This window comes from Phyllobates terribilis, unplaced genomic scaffold (assembly GCF_046119375.1).
Source record: "Phyllobates terribilis strain yellow unplaced genomic scaffold, ASM4611937v1 Scaffold_230__1_contigs__length_3167835, whole genome shotgun sequence".
Taxonomy (NCBI): Eukaryota; Metazoa; Chordata; class Amphibia; order Anura; family Dendrobatidae; genus Phyllobates; species Phyllobates terribilis.
The window spans coordinates 2,282,112-2,292,285 of record NW_027362990.1 but is presented as its reverse complement, the minus strand read 5'-3'; positions in this window follow the sequence as shown (position 1 = coordinate 2,292,285).

The following is a 10,174-nucleotide window of genomic DNA, read 5'->3' as shown; positions in this document are numbered from 1 at the left end:
AAAATGCTAAGGAACTCATACATTGTTCTCGGAATTCTGCTGAAGTTTAAAAATGCTACGGAACTCTTCCATTGTTCTTCGGAATTCTGCTGAAGTTTAAAAATGGTACGGAACTCTTCCATTTTTCTCGGAATTCTTCTGAAGTTTAAAAATGCTACAGAACTCTTCTCTTGTTCTTCAGAATTCTGCTGAAGTTTAAAAATGCTACGGAACACTTCCTTTGTTCTTCGGAATTCTGCTGAAGTTTAAAAATGCTACAGAACTCTTCCATTGTTCACGGTATTCTGGTGAAGTTTAAAAATGCTACGGAACTCTTCCATTGTTCTTCGGAATTCTGCTGAAGTTTAAAAATGCTACGGAACTCCTCCATTGTTCTTCTGAATTCTGCTAAAGTTTAAAAATGCTACGGAACTCTTCCATTGTTCTCGGAATTCTGGTGAAGTTTAAAAATGCTACGGAACTCTTCCAGTGTTCTCGGAATTCTGCTGAAGTTTAAAAATGCTATGGAACTCTTCCATTGTTCTTCGGAATTCTGCTGAAGTTTAAAAATGCTACGGAACTTTTCCATTGTTCTTCGGAATTCTGCTGTAATTTAAAAAAGCTACGGAACTCTTCCATTGTTCTTCGGAATTCTGCTGAAGTTTAAAAATGCTACGGAACTCTTCCATTGTTCTTCGGAATTCTGCTGAAGTTTAAAAATGCTACGGAACTCTTCCATTGTTTTTTGGAATTCTGCTGAAGTTTAAAAATGCTGTGGAACTCTTCCATTGTTCTCGGAATTCTTCTGAAGTCTGAAAATGCTACGGAACTCTTCCATTGTTCTTCAGAATACTGCTGAAGTTTAAAAATGCTACGGAACACTTCCTTTGTTCTTCGGAATTCTGCTGAAGTTTAAAACTGCAACGGAACTCTTCCATTGTTCTTCGGAATTCTGATGAAGCTTAAAACTGCAACGGAACTCTTCTCTTGCTCTTCGGAATTCTGCTGAAGTTTAAAAATGCTACGGAACTCTTCCATTGTTCTTCGGAATTCTGCTGAAGTTTAAAAATGCTACGGAACTCTTCCATTGTTCTCGGAATTCTGCTGAAGTTTAAAAATGCTATGGAACTCTTCCATTGTTCTCGGAATTCTGCTGAAGTTTAAAAATGCTACGGAGCTCTTCCATTGTTCTTCGGAATTCTGCTGAAGTTTAAAAATGCTACGGAACTCTTCCATTGTTCTCGGAATTCTGCTGAAGTTTAAAAATGCTACGGAACTCTTCCATTGTTCTCGGAATTCTGCTGAAGTTTAAAAATGCTACGGAACTCTTCCATTGTTCTTCGGAATTCTGCTGAAGTTTAAAAATGCTACGGAACTCTTCCATTGTTCTTGGAATTCCTGTGAAGTTTAAAAATGCTACGGAACTCTTCCATTGTTCTCAGAATTCTGCTGAAGCTTATAAATTCCACGGTGCTCTTCCATTTTTCTTGGGAATTCTGCTGAAGTTTAAAAATGTTACGGATCAATTCCATTGTTGTTCGGAATTCTGCTTAAGTTTAAAAATGCTACGGAACTCTTCCATTGTTCTTCGGAATTCTGCTGAAGTTTAAAAATGCTGCGGAACTCTTCCATTGTTCTTCGGAATTCTGCTGAAGTTTAAAAATGCTACGGAACTCTTCCATTGTTTTGCGGAATTCTGCTGAAGTTTAAAAATGCTACAGAACTCTTCCATTTTTCTCGGAATTCTTCTGAAGTTTAAAAATACTACAGAACTCTTCTCTTGTTCTTCAGAATTCTGCTGAAGTTTAAAAATGCTACGGAACAATTCCTTTGTTCTTCGGAATTCTGCTGAAGTTTAAAAATGCTACAGAACTCTTCCATTGTTCACGGTATTCTGGTGAAGTTTAAAAATGCTACAGAACTCTTCCATTGTTCCTCGGAATTCTGGTGAAGTTTAAAAATGCTGCGGAAATCATCCATTGTTCTCGGAATTCTGGTGAAGTTTAAAAATGCTACGGAACTCTTCCATTGTTCTTCGGAATTCTGCTGTAATTTAAAAATGCTATGGAACTCTTCCATTGTTCTTCGGAATTCTGCTGAAGTTTAAAAATGCTACGGAACTCTTCCATTGTTCTTTGGAATTCTGCTGAAGTTTAAAAATGCTACGGAACTCTTCCATTGTTTTTCGGAATTCTGCTGAAGTTTAAAAATGCTGTGGAACTCTTCCATTGTTCTCGGAATTCTTCTGAAGTTTGAAAATGCTACGGAACTCTTCCATTGTTCTTCAGAATACTGCTGAAGATTACAAATGCTACAGAACTTTTCCATTGTTCTTCGGAATTCTGATGAAGTTTAAAAATGCTACGGAACTCTTCCATTGTTCTTCGGAATTCTGCTGAAGTTTAAAAATGCTACGGAACTCTTCCATTGTTCTTCGGAATTCTGAAGAAGTTTAAAAATGCTACGGAACTCTTCCATTGTTCTTGGAATTCTGGTGAAGTTTAAAAATACTACGGAACTCTTCCATTGTTCTCAGAATTCTGCTGAAGTTTATAAATTCTCCGGTATTCTTCCATTGTTCTTGGGAATTCAGCTGAAGTTTAAAAATGTTACGGTTCATTTCCATTGTTCTTCGGAATTCTGCTGAAGTTTAAATATGCTACGGAACTCTTCCATTGTTCTTCGGAATTCTGCTGAAGTTTAAAAATGCTATGGAACTCTTCGATTGTTCTTCGGAATTCTGCTGAAGTTTAAAAATGCTGCGGAACACTTCCATTGTTCTTCGGAATTCTGATGAAGTTTAAAACTGCAACGGAACTATTCCATTGTTCTTCGGAATTCTGCTGAAGTTTAAAAATGCTACGGAACTCTTCCATTGTTCTTCGGAATTCTGCTGAAGTTTAAAAATGCTACGGAACTCTTACATTGTTCTTCTGAATTCTGCTGAAGTTTAAAAATGCTACGGAACTCTTCCATTGTTCTTCAGAATTCTGATGAAGCTTAAAACTGCAATGGAACTCTTCCATTGTTCTTCGGAATTCTGCTGAAGTTTAAAAATGCTATGGAACTCTTCCATTGTTCTCGGAATTCTGGTGAATTTTAAAAATGCTACGGAACTCTTCCATTGTTCTCGGAATTCTGGTGAAGTTTAAAAATGCTAAGGAACTCATACATTGTTCTCGGAATTCTGCTGAAGTTTAAAAATGCTACGGAACTCTTCCATTGTTCTTCGGAATTCTGCTGAAGTTTAAAAATGGTACGGAACTCTTCCATTTTTCTCGGAATTCTTCTGAAGTTTAAAAATGCTACAGAACTCTTCTCTTGTTCTTCAGAATTCTGCTGAAGTTTAAAAATGCTACGGAACACTTCCTTTGTTCTTCGGAATTCTGCTGAAGTTTAAAAATGCTACAGAACTCTTCCATTGTTCACGGTATTCTGGTGAAGTTTAAAAATGCTACGGAACTCTTCCATTGTTCTTCGGAATTCTGCTGAAGTTTAAAAATGCTACGGAACTCCTCCATTGTTCTTCTGAATTCTGCTAAAGTTTAAAAATGCTACGGAACTCTTCCATTGTTCTCGGAATTCTGGTGAAGTTTAAAAATGCTACGGAACTCTTCCAGTGTTCTCGGAATTCTGCTGAAGTTTAAAAATGCTATGGAACTCTTCCATTGTTCTTCGGAATTCTGCTGAAGTTTAAAAATGCTACGGAACTTTTCCATTGTTCTTCGGAATTCTGCTGTAATTTAAAAAAGCTACGGAACTCTTCCATTGTTCTTCGGAATTCTGCTGAAGTTTAAAAATGCTACGGAACTCTTCCATTGTTCTTCGGAATTCTGCTGAAGTTTAAAAATGCTACGGAACTCTTCCATTGTTTTTTGGAATTCTGCTGAAGTTTAAAAATGCTGTGGAACTCTTCCATTGTTCTCGGAATTCTTCTGAAGTCTGAAAATGCTACGGAACTCTTCCATTGTTCTTCAGAATACTGCTGAAGTTTAAAAATGCTACGGAACACTTCCTTTGTTCTTCGGAATTCTGCTGAAGTTTAAAACTGCAACGGAACTCTTCCATTGTTCTTCGGAATTCTGCTGAAGTTTAAAAATGCTACGGAACTCTTCCATTGTTCTTCGGAATTCTGCTGAAGACTAAAAATGCTACGGAACTCTTACATTGTTCTTCTGAATTCTACTGAAGTTTAAAAATGCTACGGAACTCTTCCATTGTTCTTCGGAATTCTGCTGAAGTTTAAAAATGCTACGGAACTCTTCCATTGTTCTCGGAATTCTGCTGAAGCTTAAAAATGCTATGGAACTCTTCCATTGTTCTCGGAATTCTGCTGAAGTTTAAAAATGCTACGGAGCTCTTCCATTGTTCTTCGGAATTCTGCTGAAGTTTAAAAATGCTACGGAACTCTTCCATTGTTCTCGGAATTCTGCTGAAGTTTAAAAATGCTACGGAACTCTTCCATTGTTTTCGGAATTCTGCTGAAGTTTAAAAATGCTACGGAACTCTTCCATTGTTCTTCGGAATTCTGCTGAAGTTTAAAAATGCTACGAAACTCTTCCATTGTTCTTGGAATTCCTGTGAAGTTTAAAAATGCTACGAAACTCTTCCATTGTTCTCAGAATTCTGCTGAAGCTTATAAATTCTACGGTGCTCTTCCATTTTTCTTGGGAATTCTGCTGAAGTTTAAAAATGTTACGGATCAATTCCATTGTTCTTCGGAATTCTGCTTAAGTTTAAAAATGCTACGGAACTCTTCCATTGTTCTTCGGAATTCTGCTGAAGTTTAAAAATGCTGCGGAACTCTTCCATTGTTCTTCGGAATTCTGCTGAAGTTTAAAAATGCTACGGAACTCTTCCATTGTTTTGCGGAATTCTGCTGAAGTTTAAAAATGCTACGGAACTCTTCCATTTTTCTCAGAATTCTTCTGAAGTTTAAAAATACTACAGAACTCTTCTCTTGTTCTTCAGAATTCTGCTGAAGTTTAAAAATGCTACGGAACAATTCCTTTGTTCTTCGGAATTCTGCTGAAGTTTAAAAATGCTACAGAACTCTTCCATTGTTCACGGTATTCTGGTGAAGTTTAAAAATGCTACAGAACTCTTCCATTGTTCCTCGGAATTCTGGTGAAGTTTAAAAATGCTGCAGAACTCATCCATTGTTCTCGGAATTCTGCTGAAGTTTAAAAATGCTACGGAACTCTTCCATTGTTCTTCGGAATTCTGCTGTAATTTAAAAATGCTATGGAACTGTTCCATTGTTCTTCGGAATTCTGCTGAAGTTTAAAAATGCTACGGAACTCTTACATTGTTCTTCGGAATTCTGCTGAAGTTTAAAAATGCTACGGAACTCTTCCATTGTTTTTCGGAATTCTGCTGAAGTTTAAAAATGCTGTGGAACTCTTCCATTGTTCTCGGAATTCTTCTGAAGTTTGAAAATGCTACGGAACTCTTCCATTGTTCTTCAGAATACTGCTGAAGATTAGAAATGCTACAGAACTTTTCCATTGTTCTTCGGAATTCTGATGAAGTTTAAAAATGCTACGGAACTCTTCCATTGTTCTTCGGAATTCTGCTGAAGTTTAAAAATGCTACGGAACTCTTCCATTGTTCTTCGGAATTCTGAAGAAGTTTAAAAATGCTACGGAACTCTTCCATTGTTCTTGGAATTCTGGTGAAGTTTAAAAATGCTACGGAACTCTTCCATTGTTCTCAGAATTCTGCTGAAGTTTATAAATTCTACGGTATTCTTCCATTGTTCTTGGGAATTCTGCTGAAGTTTAAAAATGTTACGGATCATTTCCATTGTTCTTCGGAATTCTGCTGAAGTTTAAATATGCTACGGAACTCTTCCATTGTTCTTCGAAATTCTGCTGAAGTTTAAAAATGCTATGGAACTCTTCGATTGTTCTTCGGAATTCTGCTGAAGTTTAAAAATGCTGCGGAACACTTCCATTGTTCTTCGGAATTCTGATGAAGTTTAAAACTGCAACGGAACTATTCCATTGTTCTTCGGAATTCTGCTGAAGTTTAAAAATGCTACGGAACTCTTCCATTGTTCTTCGGAATTCTGCTGAAGTTTAAAAATGCAACGGAACTCTTACATTGTTCTTCTGAATTCTGCTGAAGTTTAAAAATGCTACGGAACTCTTCCATTGTTCTTCAGAATTCTGATGAAGCTTAAAACTGCAATGGAACTCTTCCATTGTTCTTCGGAATTCTGCTGAAGTTTAAAAATGCTATGGAACTCTTCCATTGTTCTCGGAATTCTGCTGAAGTTTAAAAATGCTACGGAGCTCTTCCATTGTTCTTCGGAATTCTGCTGAAGTTTAAAAATGCTACGGAACTCTTCCATTGTTCTCGGAATTCTGCTGAAGTTTAAAAATGCTACGGAACTCTTCCATTGTTCTTCGGAATTCTGCTGAAGTTTAAAAATGCTACGGAACTCTTCCATTGTTCTTGGAATTCCTGTGAAGTTTAAAAATGCTACGGAACTCTTCCATTGTTCTCAGAATTCTGATGAAGCTTATAAATTCTACGGTGCTCTTCCATTTTTCTTGGGAATTCTGCTGAAGTTTAAAAATGTTACGGATCAATTCCATTGTTCTTCGGAATTCTGCTTAAGTTTAAAAATGCTACGGAACTCTTCCATTGTTCTTCGGAATTCTGCTGAAGTTTAAAAATGCTGCGGAACTCTTCCATTGTTCTTCGGAATTCTGCTGAAGTTTAAAAATGCTACGGAACTCTTCCATTGTTTTGTGGAATTCTGCTGAAGTTTAAAAATGCTACGGAACTCTTCCATTTTTCTCGGAATTCTTCTGAAGTTTAAAAATACTACAGAACTCTTCTCTTGTTCTTCAGAATTCTGCTGAAGTTTAAAAATGCTACGGAACAATTCCTTTGTTCTTCGGAATTCTGCTGAAGTTTAAAAATGCTACAGAACTCTTCAATTGTTCACGGTATTCTGGTGAAGTTTAAAAATGCTACAGAACTCTTCCATTGTTCCTCGGAATTCTGGTGAAGTTTAAAAATGCTGCGGAACTCATCCATTGTTCTCGGAATTCTGCGGAAGTTTAAAAATGCTACGGAACTCTTCCATTGTTCTTCGGAATTCTGCTGTAATTTAAAAATGCTATGGAACTCTTCCATTGTTCTTCGGAATTCTGCTGAAGTTTAAAAATGCTACGGAACTCTTCCATTGTTCTCGGAATTCTGGTGAAGTTTAAAAATGCTACGGAGCTCTTCCATTGTTCTCGGAATTCTGCTGAAGTTTAAAAATGCTACGGAACTTTTCCATTGTTCTTCGGAATTCTGATGAAGCTTAAAACTGCAACGAAACTCTTCTCTTGTTCTTCAGAATTCTACTGAAGTTTAAAAATGCTACGGAACTCTTCCATTGTTCTTCGGAATTCTGCTGAAGTTTAAAAATGCTACGGAACTCTTCCATTGTTCTCGGAATTCTGCTGAAGTTTAAAAATGCTATGGAACTCTTCCATTGTTCTCGGAATTCTGCTGAAGTTTAAAAATGCTACGGAGCTCTTCCATTGTTCTTCGGAATTCTGCTGAAGTTTAAAAATGCTACGGAACTCTTCCATTGTTCTCGGAATTCTGCTGAAGTTTAAAAATGCTACGGAACTCTTCCATTTTTCTCGGAATTCTGCTGAAGTTTAAAAATGCTACGGAACTCTTCCATTGTTCTTCGGAATTCTGCTGAAGTTTAAAAATGCTACGGAACTCTTCCATTGTTCTTGGAATTCCTGTGAAGTTTAAAAATGCTACGGAACTCTTCCATTGTTCTCAGAATTCTGATGAAGCTTATAAATTCTACGGTGCTCTTCCATTTTTCTTGGGAATTCTGCTGAAGTTTAAAAATGTTACGGATCAATTCCATTGTTCTTCGGAATTCTGCTTAAGTTTAAAAATGCTACGGAACTCTTCCATTGTTCTTCGGAATTCTGCTGAAGTTTAAAAATGCTGCGGAACTCTTCCATTGTTCTTCGGAATTCTGCTGAAGTTTAAAAATGCTACGGAACTCTTCCATTGTTTTGTGGAATTCTGCTGAAGTTTAAAAATGCTACGGAACTCTTCCATTTTTCTCGGAATTCTTCTGAAGTTTAAAAATACTACAGAACTCTTCTCTTGTTCTTCAGAATTCTGCTGAAGTTTAAAAATGCTACGGAACAATTCCTTTGTTCTTCGGAATTCTGCTGAAGTTTAAAAATGCTACAGAACTCTTCCATTGTTCACGGTATTCTGGTGAAGTTTAAAAATGCTACAGAACTCTTCCATTGTTCCTCGGAATTCTGCTGAAGTTTAAAAATGCTACGGAGCTCTTCCATTGTTCTTCGGAATTCTGCTGAAGTTTAAAAATGCTACGGAACTCTTCCATTGTTCTCGGAATTCTGCTGAAGTTTAAAAATGCTACGGAACTCTTCCATTGTTTTCGGAATTCTGCTGAAGTTTAAAAATGCTACGGAACTCTTCCATTGTTCTTCGGAATTCTGCTGAAGTTTAAAAATGCTACGAAACTCTTCCATTGTTCTTGGAATTCCTGTGAAGTTTAAAAATGCTACGAAACTCTTCCATTGTTCTCAGAATTCTGCTGAAGCTTATAAATTCTACGGTGCTCTTCCATTTTTCTTGGGAATTCTGCTGAAGTTTAAAAATGTTACGGATCAATTCCATTGTTCTTCGGAATTCTGCTTAAGTTTAAAAATGCTACGGAACTCTTCCATTGTTCTTCGGAATTCTGCTGAAGTTTAAAAATGCTGCGGAACTCTTCCATTGTTCTTCGGAATTCTGCTGAAGTTTAAAAATGCTACGGAACTCTTCCATTGTTTTGCGGAATTCTGCTGAAGTTTAAAAATGCTACGGAACTCTTCCATTTTTCTCAGAATTCTTCTGAAGTTTAAAAATACTACAGAACTCTTCTCTTGTTCTTCAGAATTCTGCTGAAGTTTAAAAATGCTACGGAACAATTCCTTTGTTCTTCGGAATTCTGCTGAAGTTTAAAAATGCTACAGAACTCTTCCATTGTTCACGGTATTCTGGTGAAGTTTAAAAATGCTACAGAACTCTTCCATTGTTCCTCGGAATTCTGGTGAAGTTTAAAAATGCTGCAGAACTCATCCATTGTTCTCGGAATTCTGCTGAAGTTTAAAAATGCTACGGAACTCTTCCATTGTTTTTCGGAATTCTGCTGAAGTTTAAAAATGCTGTGGAACTCTTCCATTGTTCTCGGAATTCTTCTGAAGTTTGAAAATGCTACGGAACTCTTCCATTGTTCTTCAGAATACTGCTGAAGATTAGAAATGCTACAGAACTTTTCCATTGTTCTTCGGAATTCTGATGAAGTTTAAAAATGCTACGGAACTCTTCCATTGTTCTTCGGAATTCTGCTGAAGTTTAAAAATGCTACGGAACTCTTCCATTGTTCTTCGGAATTCTGAAGAAGTTTAAAAATGCTACGGAACTCTTCCATTGTTCTTGGAATTCTGGTGAAGTTTAAAAATGCTACGGAACTCTTCCATTGTTCTCAGAATTCTGCTGAAGTTTATAAATTCTACGGTATTCTTCCATTGTTCTTGGGAATTCTGCTGAAGTTTAAAAATGTTACGGATCATTTCAATTGTTCTTCGGAATTCTGCTGAAGTTTAAATATGCTACGGAACTCTTCCATTGTTCTTCGAAATTCTGCTGAAGTTTAAAAATGCTATGGAACTCTTCGATTGTTCTTCGGAATTCTGCTGAAGTTTAAAAATGCTGCGGAACACTTCCATTGTTCTTCGGAATTCTGATGAAGTTTAAAACTGCAACGGAACTATTCCATTGTTCTTCGGAATTCTGCTGAAGTTTAAAAATGCTACGGAACTCTTCCATTGTTCTTCGGAATTCTGCTGAAGTTTAAAAATGCAACGGAACTCTTACATTGTTCTTCTGAATTCTGCTGAAGTTTAAAAATGCTACGGAACTCTTCCATTGTTCTTCAGAATTCTGATGAAGCTTAAAACTGCAATGGAACTCTTCCATTGTTCTTCGGAATTCTGCTGAAGTTTAAAAATGCTATGGAACTCTTCCATTGTTCTCGGAATTCTGCTGAAGTTTAAAAATGCTACGGAGCTCTTCCATTGTTCTTCGGAATTCTGCTGAAGTTTAAAAATGCTACGGAACTCTTCCATTGTTCTCGGAATTCTGC